Source organism: Cetorhinus maximus, chromosome 4, assembly GCF_964194155.1.
Source record: "Cetorhinus maximus chromosome 4, sCetMax3.hap1.1, whole genome shotgun sequence".
In the NCBI taxonomy this organism is placed as follows: Eukaryota; Metazoa; Chordata; class Chondrichthyes; order Lamniformes; family Cetorhinidae; genus Cetorhinus; species Cetorhinus maximus.
In genome coordinates, this window is record NC_135882.1 from 177,695,755 (window position 1) to 177,714,631 (window position 18,877).

Sequence of the window (18,877 nt, forward strand, 5' to 3'; positions counted from 1 at the left end):
ACTGTGGTCAAGTTCTGTGGTTTGACTAAGGGGCTGTTCTTCACTTGAGCCTAGACAGCAAGATATTTATCTAGAACAAGTTCAAGATTCACTGAACAGCAACCAGAAATCTCACCAGTTCCCTCCACCCCCCACCCCAGGCAAGGCCATGGTGGTGGGAGCTGGTGGGGCAGTAGTGGAAGAGGAGCACTCCTTATCCTTTGTCCTTCATAGAAACATAGGAATAAGAGTAGGCATTCAGCCCATCGAGCCGACTCCGCCATTCAACTAGATCATGGCTGATCATCTACCTCAACACCAGTCCTGTGCAATCCCCAAATCTCTTGATGTCATTAGTATCCTGAAATCTATTGATTTCTATCTTTAATGTGCTCAGTGATTGAGCTTCCACCCTGTAGGAAGTAATCTTGCACTTGTACACTAGTTAGTTTACACCAGATTCCAGCATAAAAATTGATCAAAGTACTCTTAGCTGGATAAGATGTGCAAGATGCTAAAGTTCATCCCCCATTTCCTTTGATCCACAATTGGTGGCCGTGCCTTCAGTTGCAAGCTCTGGAATTCCCTCCCTAAATCCCTTTACCGACCTCTTAGGTTTCCCTAGCCAAACATTTGGTCACCTGTCCGAATGTGGCTTAGTGTCAAATTTTGTTCGATAACGCTCCTATGAAGCATCTTGAAATATATTAATTACCAGCTTAAAGGCACTATATAACAGTGAGTTATTGTAACATTGGGGAAAAGCCTGTATTTTCTTTGTGTGATGTCACTTTTAAGATCAAGGGGAACTGGGGAATATTCTGAAAGAGGGTTAATTCTTTCCTAATTAGGAAATCATTAGGTTCCAAGAAGTGCCCATGTGACCTGAGGTTGCCATGGGGGTGAACAACTAAGAAGCAAATGGTAAACAGAATACTAATTGTACTGGGGTTGGATTTCAGGCTGTGTTTTTGTTTGGTTATTCAGAGCACAGAATGTGTGCGTGAGGAAACAAACAAGGTGCTCTCAAAATGGCAAAGTTTTCTGTTTGGCAGTTTTCAATCAGATCCTTATGGAGAAACAGGTCCCTGAGAATAGAACGGAGACTGTTACTGTGTGTGCTATGCAGCTTTTTTGTCCTTTACAACTGAAGACAGGAAGGACAAGAAATTGTTGATTGGATAAGACCCACAGCTGCTCTTTGTGTTGCCAGAGCCCATCCGGCCATCTAAAAGATCTGGGAAGGGAGCTGCAGGGGAGAGAGGGTTTGAGATGTGAACAGTGTCCACAGACTATGGAATATGACTGCTGGTGAATACGCCTCAAGGGCCAAAATGATCGGGTGGGAAGCGAGATATAACTGGCCCAGACACGATGGGCTGAATGGCCTTTTACTGCACCGTAACTTTTCTATGGTTCTAGATCCTACATAGCAGAGGCCGAATTGGAAAAAGGTGAGATAGCACACGGTGCCACATTTGTGCAGGAAGTAATGCGAATGCTTGTAACTATGTGAAGCATACTTCTGTTGTATTTTAATTGATTTGTTACAGTAAAAGTTAAAAGTTGAAATCTTGCCCAGCGGTTTTCTTTCCATTAGCTTTGTGGGGATTCCTTCCTTTTTAAGTCTCTACGGGGATCGTAACAAACAAAGAACACACCAATCACTATAATTCTCACTAAACAGCTCCACTAGACCAAGGCCACTGAAGACAGCAATAAATCACAGGACTGTTTTCCCTTTACTATTTTAAATCCTCAGGATGCCCCAATGTGTTTCACGGACAGTGAACAACCTTTGAAGTGTAGGCCGTCAAGAGATTCTATTTGCTGTCCCAACTCATTCCAGATTTGGCGTATGTCAGGGCAGAAAAACTCAGCATATCTCTCTTACTAGGAAATGAAAAGTAACCATCTGGAATGAAATGTAACCTGCCCAAAAGTGAAACAGAAGTGTCCATTCATAGCTGTCAGTTCCTTGCCTGCATGCCTGAATACGCTGATTACCTTGTAACCAAGATTAAATACAATTACCGTGAAAGCAAAGGGAATGCATTTTGTATTATTAGTCAGAGCCATCCTCAAATAATTACTGATTCATTACTGAATGACACCACTGTCAAGATCATCAAGCTATCACTTGTCAGCAGACAAACAGATTCATCATCTGCAACAACCAATACACTTTCAAATGGGTCAACAATCTGCAATGCACTGGCTAGATAGAGGAAAACACAGTCTAGAACAGGAAGTTAACATTCCCAGTGCTTGGTAACGAGGCACTGTGCAGGTGACATAATTGGCTCATCAGGAAGTGCTGCCTTGTGGGGTGATACCATTCAATGGATTCTCAGCCAAGTGACCACTCCCTGTACCCCATCACTAGCCTCTGGCAACCATTTGATGAATGGAATAGAGCTAGTGTTCCCCCTTCATCCCTATCCACTGGACAGGACAAGAGAGAAGAAACTGACCGACTTGTTCCCTCTCTCAAAGAGGCTAAATCTAGCATCCCAAATGACATGAGCTAACTCTGCACCTTTCTGAGTTAGGGATAGCTCAGTACAATATTCTGCAATGTGGTTACACACGAATTACAACACAGAAACCAAGCTATAATTCAAGGAAGCATTGCATTACACCATGTTTAACATCCTGGGGGTTACCATTGACCAGAAACTGAACTGGACCAGCCATATAAACTATGGCTCCAAGAACAGGTCAGAGGCTAGGAATCCTGCTGCGCATAACTCACCTCCTGACTCCCCAAAGCCTGTCCACCATCTACAAAGCACAAGTCAGGAGTGTGATGGAATACTCTCCACTTGTTTGGATGAGTGCAGTTCCAACAACACTCAAGAAGCTCGACACCGTCCAGGACAAAGCAGCCCCGCTTGATTGGCAATCCCATCAACCAACATTCAGTCCCTCCATCACTGACGCACAGTAGCAGCAGTGGGTACCATCTACAAGATGCACTGCAGGAACTCACCAAGACTCCTGAGACAGCACCTTCCAAACCCACGACCACTACCATCTATAAGGTCAAGGGCAGCAGATAGATGGGAACATCACCACCTGGAAGTTCCCCTCCAAGTCACTCACCATCCTGACTTGGAAATATATCGCCGTTCCTTCACTGTCGCTGGGTCAAAATCCTGGAACTCCCTCCCTCACAGCACTGAGTGTACCTACACCACACGGACTGCAGCGGTTCAAGAAAGCAGCTCACCACCACCTTCTCAAGGGCAACTAGGGATGGGCAATGAATGCTGGCCTAGCCAACGAAGCCCACATCCCGTGAATGAATAAATAAAAAAGCCAATGGAGCTTGACGAGGGCCACGATAATGAGGATGTGGGGCTGAATGTAGCTTAGGTCACAGGCTGCAGTGTTCTAGAAACCTGTATTATAGGCCCATGTCTCAGAAATCAATTTATTTCCTACAAATGATGGATCCTGTGTCTCATGTCCATTTGTTCCAATGACTGCCATTTCTGAGAGTACTGGGTAGATCCTTTCTGTTCTCACCGAGATACAGGACTGCAAATAATCAAGAGTTCCAGGATCACAAGGCAAGTAGTGAAACAAAGTCCAAAACTTCAGGAGTATTGGAATGCCTAGAGGGAATCCACAAGCAATCTATCTTTTTGCTTCCAGACAGTGATAAATTTCACTTACATTTTGTTTTGTAGCTTCAATTTCCAGTGTTTCATTTTGATCTTTGTCTCCACATTGGAATGAAAACAAACTCAGGACCAACTACAATAAATTACCTTTATCTGGGTAATTGAAACCTGTACTACAGCAGCTAGATGCAGTCTCTCTCACTTTCTGCCTGTGTTCTAAGAGGTGTGTCTGTCCCCCTCTACGGCCCGCCCGCCCCCAACCTCCAAAACAAAAATGATCAAACTTTTCAGAGAGGTCAGCCTGACAGCTTATTTATCATAATTCCGGGTCTCATGTCCATCGTTCTGAGGATTGCCATTTTTGAGACTGATGGACAGACATTTTCTGCTCTCAATAAGATGTAGAACTCTACAGGCCAACCAACCCATTTTATTTTTTTTAAAAAGTACAATTTTATGACACTACATAGCTCCTGATTATATCCTTAAGATTAAATGAGGGGATAGCAAATAAAATAGCTCTAACCAAAGTCATAAATATGTTTGGTGAGAGAACAGCTTTGCACCTTCAAACATGTCCTCAGATTGGAAGGTCTAATCTGACTGCAGTTTTATAAACTATTACTCACCATGCCCTCAGAACTCGATAGCTTACGTGGGCTGCAAAAGGTAGCTCACCACCACTTTCAAGGGCAATTAGCGATGGGCAATAAATGCTGGCCCAGTCAGCGACGCCCACACCCCATGAATGAATTTTAAAAATTCAAAAATCTTAAATCAGCATAAGCTTTCAGTCAACTTTTCCTAGTATAAATTCCTCCATCAACATTTCAAATGCACAAGGCGGACATCATTTACCTCCCTCCCCTCAACCCATCCTGGTATATGACCACATCACCATGAGCTCCAGAGTATGATCACACCATTTAAAAAGATGTTTCTATTCATAAAAACAAAAAACTACTGCGGATGCTGGAAATCCAAAACAAAAACAGAATTACCTGGAAAAACTCAGCAGGTCTGGCAGCATCGACAGAGAAGAAAAGAGTTGACGTTTCAAGTCCTCATGACCCTTCAGCAGAACTGAGTCAAGTTAGGAGAGGGGTGAAATATAAGCTGGTTTAAGGTGGGGGGGGGGGTGGGGAGGGTTGTAGGGACAAGCAAGCAGTGTGTGATAGGAGCAGATAATCAAAAGATGTCACGGACAAAAGAACAAAGAGGTGTTAAAGGTGGTGATATTATCTAAGAAAATGTGCTAATTAAGAATGGATGGCAGGACACTCAAGGTACAGCTCTAGTTACTGTAATACCCTGTCAGTCTTTCCACCCCACCCCCACTAGAGCTGTACCTTGAGTGTCCTGCCATCCATTCTTAATTAGCACATTTTCTTAGATATCATCACCTTTAACACCTCTTTGTTCCTTTTGTCTGTGACATCTTTTGATTATCTGCTCCTATTACACACTGCTTCCTTGTCCCTACAACCACCACCACCCCCCCCACCTTAAACCAGCTTATATTTCACCCCTCTCCTAACTTTACTCAGTTCTGCTGAAGGGTCATGAGGACTCGAAACGTCAATTCTTTTCTTCTCCGCCGATGCTGCCAGACCTGCTGAGTTTTTCCAGGTAATTCTGTTTTTGTTTTCTATTTATAAAGGTGGATGTAGAAATGTATAGAACACATATACGAGAAAAAGTAGTAAATTAAAGTTATATAAAACACTTCACCACAGGATGTCTCAAAGTGTTTTACAACCATTTAAGGAGGTCATTAAGTCCATCATAGCCAGGCTGGCTCTTTGAAAGAGCTATCAGATTACAGTTCCACTCCACATAGTGCAAATTAATCATCTTCAAATATTTATCCAATTCCCCTTTGAAAAGTCTCTCCACAAAAATAAAGTCTTGCATCCCTGGTACAATTCCCTCAAATCTTCTCTGGGCCCTCTCCAAGGAATCCTTCCTAATATGTGGTCACTAGAATTGGACACAATATTCCAGTTGATGCCAAACCAGTGATTTAGTGAAAATGGTTTAGCATAACTTCCTTGCCTATGTACTCAGTTTATAAAGGCAAGGATGCCCAGGATATGGTGCACGTACCTAAAAATAAGGACTGAGGATCACTTTAAAATGGCAATGATTAACAATTTTTTTATACTCATTCATGGGGCATGGGCATCACTGGCATTTATTATCCCTCCCACATTGCTGTGGGTCTGGAGTCACATGTAGGCCAGACCAGGTAAGGACGGCAGATTTCCTTCCCTTAAGGATATTAGTGAACCAGATGGGCTTTTACAACCATCAACAATGGTTTCAAGGTCATCAGGCTTTTAATCCCAGATTTTTATTGAATTCGAGCTTCACAATCTGCCGTGATAGGACCCCAGTTCGAATCCTGAGAACATTACCCTGGGTTATTAATCCAGTGACAATACCACTGTGCCACTGCCGCCCCCACACCCTGATTAAATTATCACCTGCATCACCAATCTAACAGTCACTCAGCTCCTGACTTCATTATAGCTTTGGTCCAAATCATTGGACATAGAACTGAATTCCAGAGGCGAGGCAAGTGTGACTGCCCTTGACATCAACACAGCATTTAACCAAGTGTGGCATCAAGGAGCCCTAGCAAAACTGAAGTCAATGGGAATCAGGGGAAAATCTCTCCACTGGTTGGAGTCATAGCTAGCACAAAGGAAGATGGCTGAGGCTGTTGGAGGTCAATCATTTCATCTTCCTCATGTCCTAGGCCCAACCATCTTCAACTGCTTCATCAATGACCTTCCCTCCATCAAAAGGTCAGAAGTGGGGATATTTGCTGATGATTGCACAATGATCAGAACTATTTGTGACTCCTCAGATACTGAAGCAGTCCTTGTCCAAATGCAGCATGACTTGGACAATATCCAGGCTTTGGGGACGATAAGTGGCAAGTGATATTCAAATGTCACACAAGGGCCAGGCAATGACCATCGCCAACAAGAGATGGAATCTAACCATCGCCCCTTGACATTTAATTGCTGAATCCCCCAATATCCACATCCTGGGGTTACCACTGACCAGAAACTGAACTGGACCAGTCAAATAAATACTGTGGTTACAAAAGCAGGTCAGAGGTCAGGAATTCCACCTGTCAGGAGTGTGATGGGATAGTCTCACTCGCCTGGATGAGTTCTGCACCAAAGACACTCAATAAGCTCAACACCATCCAGGGCAAAGCTTGATCGGCACCTCAAACATCCATTCCCTCCGTCACTGATGCACAGTGGCAGCAGCGTGTGTACCATCTACAAGATGCATTGCAAGCAACTCAAGGCTCCTTCGACAGCACCTTCCAAACCCACTACCACCTAGAAGGACAAGGGCAGCAGATATATGGGAACACCACCACCTGGAAGTTCCTCTCCAAGCCACTCACCACCCTGACTTGGAAATATATCGCCGTTCCTTCACTGTCGCTGGGTCAAAACCCTGGAACTCCCTCCCTAACAGCACTGTGGGTGTACCTACACCACATGGACTACAGCGGTTCAAGAAGGCAGCTCACCACCACCTTCTCAAGGGCAATTAGGGATGGGCAATAAATGCTGGGCCCAGCCAGAGACGCCCAAATACTAGGAATAAAATAAAGCGCAGCTCTCTCTCAGTAATGTATTGGGTGCGTCATAGGAAAAGGAGAGGCCATTCAGCCCCTCCAGCCTGTTCCCCCTCGGTTCCATAGACAACAAAGCTCGGTCTCCATTAGAAGCTGATCTGGAGCTTTCTGTTTCCGAAGAGAGTAAGACTAATTGGGCCAAACGGCTCAGTTACCGCCCCTGCCCTTCTCCATCCGCCCGGTGGGCCCGAGCCTGGGCCTAGCCGGGGCCTGGGCTTCGCCGCCCCGTCCGTCCGTCCTGAGGGCGATTTGGAAAATCGCGTTGAAATTAAAACACCGGCTCCGCAGGCCGGAGCCTCACTGCCCGGACAAACAGGCCGGGGTGGCTGGGAGAGGCCGGGCCGTTCCTCACCTGAAGAAGCCGGCGGGTGATTTCCGTTGGCGCCCGCTTCCTGCCGCCGCTCTAGCAGAAACAACTGGAAAAGCCGCGTGCCTGACCGGCTTCTGTCTCTCCTCCGCCAGACCCCCCACAAGCCGGTGCTCGGCGCTCCGCACTCTGGGAGCTGTAGTTCCCCGGCACGGCTTCCGTCGCCCATTAGCTAAGTAAGGCGACAAAGTAAAGGACTTCAACACCCAGAAAGCACAGCGCCCCGGCTCGTGACTCCGCCCTCCCCTTACGTCATTGCGGCGACCAGCTTTCCACGGCCTCCCACGTGAGCCCGCCTCTTTCGCACAGCCTTCTGGGATTTGTAGTTCATTCCGTGCGTCTGAGCCATTGACCAAAGCGCACAGAGAACTACAGTCCCATAATGCACTGCCGTATCGCCTTTGACGGCTGGACAATGTTTTTTTCACTTTTCATGATTAAAAACAGTAATAACTCTATTAAATTTTAAAATTAAAGTTGATTTTCACCGGTAATTCTATATCCTCAAACCCGCCTGTAGTTGAATGTCGCGAGGGTCTGATCCGCGGCAGTTCCGGTTGCGCTCTGGGAGTTGTGGTTGTCAGCGAGGCGCTGACGTCACGGGCGCCATTGATGCGCGGTGCAGGTGACGTCAACCCCCCCCCGCCCCCGCCCCAACCCCGGAGCGGAAAACTTCAATCTCCCGCGCGGTGGGGGTGGGACATTGCGGCGTCGCCAGGGTAACGGACGCGTTCCACGGTCGCGTGCTTTAACGGCTGCGCCGGTCGGCAAGAGGAGCTGTCAGCAGAGCCGGGTTAACGGTAAGAGCCGGGGGGGAGAGCCGGGGGGACCGTGGAGCCCGGGAGGGAGCCAGGAGCCCCCTCTGCCCGGGGAGGGAGGGATGGGGGGAGGTCGATGATCCTCCCCTACCCCCCCCTTCCCCCCCCGCTCCCCCCCTCCCCGAGAAAGGTTACGGTGCAGAAAGAGGCCATTCAGCCCATCGTGCCCGTGCCAGCCCGCCAGGCAAAAGGAAACCAGCCGCTCATTTCATGGCCTCCCCCTATCACTGACCCTCTATCCAGCTCCACCTGTCCCACCCCCCCTTAAACCACATTATATTTCACCACATTTCTCTATTCCCTTAGTTCTGATGAAGGGTCAGACGGAGTCGAAGTGTTAACCCTCTCCCCCCCTCCGCAGGCGCTGTCAGACCTGCTGAGCTTTTCCAGCTATCTTTGTTTTGGCTCATTTTAATCCCCCCCCCACCCCCCAGCACCCGGTCCCCCCCCAGCACCCGGTCCCCCCCCAGCACCCGGTCCCCCCCCAGCACCCGGTCCCCCCCCCAGCACCCGGTCCCCCCCCAGCACCCGGTCCCCCCCCAGCACCCGGTCCCCCCCCAGCACCCGGTCCCCCCCCCAGCACCCGGTCCCCCCCCCAGCACCCGGTCCCCCCCCCAGCACCCGGTCCCCCCCCCAGCACCCGGTCCCCCCCCCAGCACCCGGTCCCCCCCCCAGCACCCGGTCCCCCCCCAGCACCCGGTCCCCCCCCAGCACCCGGTCCCCCCCCCCAGCACCCGGTCCCCCCCCCCAGCACCCGGTCCCCCCCCCCAGCACCCGGTCCCCCCCCCCAGCACCCGGTCCCCCCCCCAGCACCCGGTCCGTGGCCCTGGCAGGTTACGGCGCCTCAGCTACAGATCCAGGTACCCCTCTCCGAGTGAGCGTTTCGGCCTCAGCCGCCAATTTAACTGCCACTTCCCTTCAAGAAATGCCCTCTCTGAAGAAGTACGGTTCTGTTCTCCGACAGGATTTCCGACTGTCTCTTCTGCCCTGCTATGTTTCTCCTTTCTCCTAACTATGCTTCAGTTCTGCCGAAGGGCCGTGAGGACTCGAAACGTCAACTGATTTCTTCTCCGCCGATGCTGCCAGACCTGCTGAGTTTTTCCAGGTAATTCTGTTTTTGTTTTGGATTTCCAGCATCCGCAGTAGCTTTTAGCTTTTTGTTTTTACCAATTTAAAGGGTGGATTCCGGACCCCCACCAGCTTCTGGGTGAAAGGTTCTTCCTCGTGTCCCCTCTAACCCTTCTAACGATCACCGTGGATCTGTGCCCCCCCCCCCCCCCCCCCCCAACCCGTTAACTGACCCCCTCAGCTCGGGGAAACAAGTCTTCACTACCTGCCCCATCTCCGCCCCGTCATAATTTTACACACCTCGACTAGGTCACCCCTTAGCCCCCCCCATCTGTTCTAAGGAAAACAACCCCAGCCCTGTCCAATCGCTCCTCATAGCTGCAATTTTCAAGCCCTGGCAGCATTCTTGAAAATCTCCTCTGCATTCCCCATCCTACAAGAGAGGGGGCGGTCCTGGACTTAATTTTAGGGAATGAAGCTGGGCAAGTGGTAGAGGTATCAGTGGGGGAGCATTTTGCAGACAGTGATCATAACTCCATTAGATTCAAGGTTGTTATGGAAAAGGACAAGGATGGGCCAGAAATCAGAGTTCTAAATTGGGGGAAGGCCGATTTTAATGAAATCAGATATGATTTGGCCAGTGTGGATTGGGAGCAGCTACTTTTAGATAAATCTGTGTCAGAGCAGTAGGACTCATTCGAGAAGGAAATAGGGAGAGTACAGGGCCAACATATTCCAGTAAAAATAAAGGGTGGGACCATCAAATCCAGGGAACCCTGGATGTTGAGGGTTATACAGGATTGGATAAAGAGAAAATGGGAGGTTTATGTAGCAGATACCAAGGGCTCAAAACAGCAGAAGCCCTAGAGGAGTATAGAATGTGTAGGGGGGGGGGGACTTAAAAAGGAAATTAGGAGAGCAAAAAAGGGGGCATGAAAAAACATTGCCAGGTAAAATAAAGGAAAATCCAAAGTTATTTTCCAAGTACATGAACAGTAAGAGGATAACTAGGGACAGAATTAATCTACACTCAGAGAGGCAGGGATTAATCAAGGACAGTCAGCATGGTTTTAAGGGGAGGTCATGTCTGACCAATTTGATTGAATTTTTCAAAGAGGTGATCAGGTGTGTAGATGAAGGCAATGCATTTAACGTAGTCTACTTGGACTTCAGCAAGGCTTTTGATAAGGTCCCACATGGGAGACTGATAACGAAGGTAAGAGCCCATGGATCCAAGGCAATTTGGCAAATTGGATCCAGAATTGGCTGAGTGGCAGGAAGCAGAGGGTGACGGTTGAGGGGTTTTTTTGTGACTGGATGCCTGTGTCCAGTGGGGTTCCACAGAGATCGGTGTTGGGTCCCTTGCTGTTTGTGGTATATATAAACGATTTAGACTTGAATGTCGGAGGGTTGATCAATAATTTCGCGGATGACACAAAAATTGGTGGGGTGGTAAATAGTGAGGAGGATAGCCTTAGATTACAGGGGGATATAGACAGGCTGGTCAGATGGGCTGATCAGTGGCAAATGGAATTTAATCCAGATAAGTGTGAGGTGATGCACTTGGGCAGGACAAACAAGGCACGGGAATACACGATGAAAGGTAGGACCCTGGGAAGTACCGAGGATCAGAGGGACCTTGGTGTGCATGACCACCAGTCCTTTAAGGTAGCGGGACAGGTAGATAAGGTGGTTAAGAAAGCTAATGGGATACTTGCCTTTATTAGCCGAGGCATAGAATATAAGAGCACGGAGGATATGCTGGAACTGTATAAAATGCTGGTTAGGCCACAGCTAGAGTATTGCGTGCAGTTCTGGAATCCACATTATAGGAAGGATGCGATTGCACTAGAGAGTGTGCAGAGGAGATTTACCAGGATGTTGCCTGGGCTGGAGAGTTTTAGTTATGAGGAGACATTGGGTAGACTGGGGTTATTTTCCCTGGAGCAGAGGAGATTGAGGGAGGACATGATTGAGGTGTATAAAATTATGAGGGGCATAGATAGGGTAGACAGGAAGGAACTTTTCCCCTTGGTGGAGGGATCAATAACCAGGGGGCATAGATTTAAGGTAAGGGGCAGGAGGTTTAGAGGGGATGTGAGGAAGAATTTTTTCACCCAGAGGGTGGTGGGAATCTGGAACTCACTGCCTGAAAGGGTGGTAGAGGCAGAAACTCTCATAACATTTAAGAAGTATTTGGATGTGCACTTGCGATGCCATGGCATACAAGGCTATGCGCCTAGTGCTGGAAAATGGGATTAATTAAATAATTAGGTACTTGTTTGACCGGCGCAGACTCAAAGGGCTGAAGGGCCTTTTTCTGTGCTGCAGACCTCTATGACTCTATGACTATCCCCCCATGCCCGCTCCATCCCCTCCATCTCATCCCCTCACCCTAATCCCCCTTCGCCATCCCCTCGCCCTCACCAACCCCTCTATCTAGCTCTGCCTTGAAAATATTCAAAGACTCTGCTTCAACTGCCATTTGAGGAAGGGAGTTCCAAAGACTCACCCTCCCCTCTGAGAGAAAACATTTCTCCTCATCCCTGTCTTAAATGGGTGACCCCCTTATATTTAAACAGTGACCCCTAGTTCTAGATTCTCCCACAAAAGGAAACATCCTCTCCACATCCACCCTGTCAAGACCTGTCAGGATCTTAAAGGTTTCAATCAAGTCACCTCTTACTCTTCTAAACTCCAGTGGATACAAGCCTAACCTGTCCAACCTTTTCTCTTAAGACCACCCGCCCATTCCTGGTATTAGCCTAGTAAACCTTCTCTGAACTGCTTCTAACGCATTTACATCCTTCCTTAAATAAGGATACCAATACTGTACACACTATTCCAGATGTGGTCTCACCAATGCCATGTACAACTGAAGCATAATCTCCCTACTTTTGTAATAAATTCCCCTCACAATAAACAATAACATTCTATTAGCTTTCCTAATTACCTGCTGTACCTGCATAGTAACCTTTCGCAATTCATGCACTAGGACACCCCAATCCTCTGGAATCTCACCATTGAGATAATAGGCTTCTTTTTATTCTTCCTGCCAAAATGGACAATTTCACATTTGCTCACATTATACTCCATGTACTAGATCTTTGCCCACTCACTTAACCTAAATATGTCACTTTGTAATAAAAACAGAAAATGCTGGAAAAACTCAGCAGGTCTGACAGCATCTGTGGAGAGAGAAACAGAGTCAATGTTTCAAGTCCATATGACTCTTCTTCAGAACCTTTGTAGTCTCCTTATGTCCTCTTCACAACTTACTTTCCTACCTATATTTGTGTCCTCAGCAAATTTAGCAACCAGACCTTCAGTGCCTTCATTGAAGTCATTTGTATAAAGTGTAAAAAATTGAGGCCACAGCACTAATCCCTATGGCACACCACTTCTTACATCCTGCCAACCTGAAAAATACTCATTTATGCCTACTCTCTGCTTCCTATTGGCCAGCCAATCTTCTATTTGTGTCTATATCTTACCCCCTACACCATGAGCTTTCATTATCTGCAATTATCTTTGTGGCACTTTATCAAGTGCCTTCTGGAAATCTAAGTACAGTGCATCCACTGGTTCCCCTTTATCCACAGCACATGTGACACCTTCAAAGAACTCCAATAAGTTGGTGAAACATGATTTCCTTTCCACAAAACCATGTTGACTCTGCCTGATTACCTTGAATTTTTCTAAGTGCCCTGCTATAACTTCTTTAATAATAGATTCTAATGTTCTCCCTATGACAGATGTTAAGCTAACTGGCCTGTAGTTTCCTGCTTTCTGTCGCCCTCCCTTTTTGAATAAAGAGGTTTAAATTTACTGTTTTCCAATCTAATGGAACCTTTCCCGAATCTAGGAATTCTGGAAAACTAAACCTAGCGCATCAACTATCTCACTAGCCACTTTTAAGACCCTAGGGTGAAGTCCATCAGGACCTGGGGATTTGTCAGCCCGCAGCTCCAACAATTTGCTAAGTATCACTTCCCTGGTGATTGTAATTTTCTTGAGTTCCTCCCTCCCTTCCATTTCCTGATTTACAGCTATTTCTGGAATGTTACTTGTATCCTCCATAGTGAAGACTGATGCAAAATATCTGTTCAGTTCATCTGCCATCTCCTTATTTTCCATTAGTAATTTCCCAGACTCACTTTCTATAGGACTAACATTCACTTTGTTGACTCTTCTTATTTAATTATCTATAGATACTCTTACTATCTGTTTTTATATTTCCAGTTAGCTTTCTCTGGTACTCTCATTTTTTCCTTTTTGTTATCTTGTAGTTATTCTTTGCTGGTCTTTATATTCTGTCCAGTCCTCTGACCTGCTACCTATCCTTGTACAATTATGTGCTTTGTCTTTAAGTTTGATACTATCTTTAACTTTTTAGTTAACCACGGATGGTGGGCCCTCCTCTTGAAATTTTTCTTTCTCATTGGAATATATCTATCCTGAGTATGCTGAAATATCCCTTTAAATATCCACCTCTGCATCTCTATTGACTGGTCCCTTAACTTCATTTGCCAGCTCACTTTAGCTAGTTCTGCTTTCATGCCCTCGTAAATGCCCTTATTTAAGTTTAAAATACTAGTCTTGTACTCAGTCTTCTATCCCTCAAACTGAATGTAAAATTCAATCATATTATGACCATTGCTACCTATGGGCACCTTCACTATGAGATCGTTAATTAATCCTGTCTCGTTGCACAATACCAGGTCTAGTATAGCCTGCTGTCTGGTTGGCTCCAGAATGTGCTGTTCTAAGAAACTATCCTGAAAATTATGAACTTCTTATCTAGGCTACCTTTTCCCATCTGATTTTCCCAGTCTATATGTAGATTAAAATCCCCCATGATTATCGTCATACCTTTCTGACAAGCTCCCATTATTTCTTCCTTTTATACTCTGCTGTACCATGTGGTTACTGTTAGGGGGCCTGTACACCACTCCCACAAGTGACTTCTTGCCTTTATTATTTCTCATCTCTACCTAAAACGCTTCTACATTCTGGCTTCCTGAACTTATGTCATCGTCTCTATTGTGTTAATACCATAACTAATTAACAGATCCACCCCTCCACCTTTTCCAAGCTTCCTGTCCTTCCTAAATGTCATGTACCCTTCAATATTCAGGTCCCATTCTATGTCATCCTGCGGCCATGTCTCTGTAATGGCTATAAAATTGTACTTATTTATTTCTATTTGTGCTCTCAGTTCATCTGTTTTGTTACGAATGCTGTATGCATTCAGATACAGAGCCTTTAGTTTTGTCCTTCTATTATTTTTGTCACCCCTAGCCTTACCTGCTGATGTACTCTTAGATTTGTACACTCTATCTCTTCTTGTCACGGCCTGTTTATCATTTCCCATGTTAATACATTTGTATCTTGCCTGGCCTCTACTCTTTGGTTTACCACATCTTCCCAAATTTGATCCCTTGCCCCCACTATTTAGTTTAAAACCCTCTCTAATTCCCAGTTATGCAGCTCACTAGAACACGGTTCAAGTGTAGACTGTCCCAGTGGTACAGATCCACTTTCCCAACTACTGGTGCCAGTGCCCACGAACCAGAACCCACTTCTCCCACACCAGTCTTTGAGCCATGTATTCATTTCTCTAATTTTATTTTCCCTATTCCAACTTGTATGTGGCTCAGGTAACCCAGTGACTATTACCTTTTGAGGTTCTGCTTCTTAATTTAGTGCCTGGATCCTCACACTGATTATGCAGAACCCCTTACCTAGTTCTACCTATATCATCGGTGTCTACATGGAGCACTACAATTGGATCCTTCTCCTCCCATTGCAAGTTTCTCTCCAGCCCTGAACTGATGTCCTGAACCCTGGGAGCGGGCAGGCAACAGAGTCTTTTGGATTCTCGTTCTTTGCTGCGGAGAACGTTGTCAATCCCCCTCACTATACTGTCCCTTACTACCACTACATTCCTTTGTACTCCACCCACTTGAATGGCTTCCTGTACCATAGTGCCGTGGTTGGTCAGCTCATCCATCCTGCAGCCCCCACTCTCATCCACCCTCCCTGATGTGTCGCAGTGTCTGCAGCTTGGCCTCCAGCTCAAAGACTCCGAGCCAAAGCTCCTCGAGTTGCAAACATTGCAGATGTATTTGCCCCAGATCACACTGACACCCAGGAGCTCCCACATGCTGCAGCCGTATGGTGCAAAAGCCGAAGAGCAGGTTTCATGGTCAACATTTATCCCTCAGTGAACACCACAAAAAAACAATAATAATAAAACCAAAATTGTTGAGAAAACTCAGCAGATCAGGCAACATCTGTTTAGGGAAACAGAATTAATGTTTCAGGTTGAGGTGACCTTTCATAAGAAGTGAAGAAAGATAGAAATGTAATAGATTTAAAGCCAATGAAAGTGGGGAGTGGGCAGGAAAAACAAAAGGGAAGGTCTGTGATAGAGTGGAGGGCAGGCGAGATTAAATGACCAAAGATTTAGGATGCAAAAACCAGAGAGAGTGGCAATGAGCACAGTAAACAAACAAAAGTATCCAGATGAGGCGTGAATGGCTACATAGCAGCCGTCTGAAAGCAACATAAAGGGGTAAAGAAAGAAATCAAACAAGAACGAACCAGCAAATAAAATCAATCATGATAGAGGCAGAGGTTATCATTTGAAATTCTTCAAACTCCATGTTAAGTCCAGGAGGCTGTGGATTGCTGAGACAAAAGATGAGGTGCAGTTCCTGAAGTTTGCATTGAGCTTCACTAGAACAATGCAGCAGAGCGAGGACAGAAAGGTCAGAGTGGGAGTGAGATGGAGAATTCAAATGATAGGTAACTGGGAGCTCACGGTTGTGCTAGTGGACTGAACAGAGGTGTTTGCAAAGTGGTCAACCAGTCTGCGTTTGGTCTCCCCAGTGTGGAGGAGACCATATCGTGACCGGTGAATACAATATACCAGGTTGAAAGAAGTGCAGGTAAATCACTGTTTCACCTGGAAGGAGTGTTTGGGGTCTTGGATGGTGAGAAGGAAAGAGATAAAAGGACAGGTGTTGCATCTCCTGCACCTGCAGTAGAGGTGCAGTAGGAAAGGGAGGGTGTTGGGGGGTGACTGAGGAAAGGACCTGGTTATCACAGGGGGAATGGGCCCTTCAGAATGCTCAAAGGGGAGGCCAAGGGAAGATGTGTTTGGTGATGGCATCAGGCTGGAGCTGGTGAAAATGACAGAGGTTAATCCTTTGAATACAGAGGCTGGTAGGGGGCAGGTGAGGACAAGGGGAAACCCTATCATGGTTCTGGGAGGGAGGGGAAGGGGTGAGAGTGGAAGTGTGTGAAATAGATTGGACACGGTGGAGGGCCCTGCAAATCATGCTGGGTGGCAATCCTCCATTTAGGAAAAAAGGAAGATACATCAGAAGCGCTATAGCGGATGGTGGCATTGTCTGAACAGATGCGATGGAGATGGATAAACTGAGAATGGAACGGAGTCCTTACAGGAAGCAGGGTGTGAGGAAGTGTAGTCGAGGTAGCTGTGGGAGTCAGTAGGTTTGTAGTAAATATTAGTTGATCGACTACCCCCAAAAATAGAGACTGAGAAATGGAAGAGGGGAAGAGTTAGAGATGCATCAGGTGATGGCGAGAGAAGGGTGGAAATTGGAAGCAAAGTGGATGGAATTTTGCAGTTCATGGTGAGAACAGGAAGGGACACCAATGTACTGGACAAAGAGATAAGGGAAGGGGTCTGAGTAAGATTGGAATAAGGAACGTTCCACATACCCCAAAAAAACCGAGATGATCTGGTCATGATCACATTGTGTTATGGCACAGCCGACGGTAAATGCTGAGCTGCTCAATTCCCAAAGGGAAACTTCAAACAACTGCCACAACTGTTTTGCAATTTGTATATATTTCGAGACGCGTGCCTTGAATTCAGTAGAAATAAAAGCACCGAGTCTTATAGGTTTCTTAAAAAGCTAAATTAAACCTTTATTAATGGAAGAAGTGATTTTAAATACATACATAGATCTACAAATTACCACTATGATAACTTCTAAATTCCCTAGTTAATCTAGTTCCCAGTTACACTTTTGTTAAGGCAACAGTAAGACACACAGATTTGAAAAGCCCCAGGCAAAGTGGCACACAATACCCGAACCAGTCAAATTTAAAGGGCCTTTTCTCAGCTCCGGTTCCTTGTAGACAGCAGCTTGAGGCATAGATGCTGGAGGCTTTTCACACTTGTGTTAGATCTTAGAATACCTTCCTTCCTACACACAACCTCATCTCCTTTATACAGATTTCCCCTTTGAATCCAAATTCCCATTGTTTCACCGTGTCTTAGGTCTTTACCTCTCTAATAATAAAATTTATTATGCCGGTAATCTTTGGGAAAAATAAGCACACTGGGCAGAATTTAGCCCTCGGATGGCGGGCAGGCCCCACCGGCTCGGCGGCGGGCAGACAGCCGACCCCCGCCACCGAAACGGGGCCCGCCGCCATTTTGAGGTGGCCTGCCCAATGGGAAGCGCTATGCACTTCCTGTGCCGGGGGGTGGGGGGGGGAATCCCCAGCTGTCAAAGAGAATACTGCTCCCTGAGGCAAAGTCCTGTCTCGGAGATTACCGACAGATAAGTAAAGTCTAAAAATAGATAAATATTAAAATTATTAGCATGTCCCCCTCATGTGACTATGTCACACGAGATGGGACATGTTAATAATAAACACATAAAATTTATTAAATTTTTAAAAAACGGACATGAAGCCTCATCTCGCCAGTGGATGAGGTTTCCTGTATTATCTGGAACCCCCTGGGGCTCCTGGCCTGCCTATCAGCCTTAAGCTTGGACAGGCAGGTCTTTAATTATCTCAATTAGCCTGTCAATGGCCTCAATTGGCCATTGACAGGTCGGCGGGCGGACAGCTGATTTTGCTGTCCGCCTGCCTTCCTAAAAATTTAAAGGGACTGGGATGACGTCGGGGATTCCTCCCAATGTCATCCCACGTCACTTTCCCCTCAGCGAGCGGGCCCCGCCCCCAAATCGCCGACGGGAAAATCCTGGCCACTGTTTCTTAACTTCTCCTGGTCAGGCGAAACACCCCAACCCCCTCCACTGAACCCAAGCCAGTCCGGTTCATTTAAAAATGCAAATGTTCCGTTTACACCTAGATTCACCCACCCAACATCTCAAACCTAGCCTATCCTCCGACACATCAAAGCCCGCAGACCAGCACCTTCAACCCAATCAAGTCCTACACACAGACACAGACCTCACCGCCACTTGACTCCACAACAAACTCCAACAACAGCATGAAAATTATTATATCTTCCTGACACATTGCGCAAGATTGGCTGCCGCATTTCCTGTGTTACCGT

General features: G+C 46.6%; 2 protein-coding genes across 3 annotated transcripts in view; one reads left to right on the top strand and one right to left on the bottom strand.

Moving 5' to 3' along the window:
• abcf2a (ATP-binding cassette, sub-family F (GCN20), member 2a) overlaps nucleotides 1-7,764 on the bottom strand; it is a 56,720-nt gene extending 48,956 nt beyond the window's left edge. The window contains exon 1 of the mRNA XM_078541194.1: nucleotides 7,628-7,764. The gene's annotated coding sequence lies outside the window, so the exon portion shown is untranslated. The remainder of the gene's footprint in view (nucleotides 1-7,627) is intronic.
• A 536-nt stretch (nucleotides 7,765-8,300) lies between these two features.
• faim2a (Fas apoptotic inhibitory molecule 2a) overlaps nucleotides 8,301-18,877 on the top strand; it is a 48,740-nt gene continuing 38,163 nt past the window's right edge. For both annotated transcript variants that reach the window (XM_078541176.1, XM_078541177.1), the window contains exon 1: nucleotides 8,301-8,442. The gene's annotated coding sequence lies outside the window, so the exon portion shown is untranslated. The remainder of the gene's footprint in view (nucleotides 8,443-18,877) is intronic.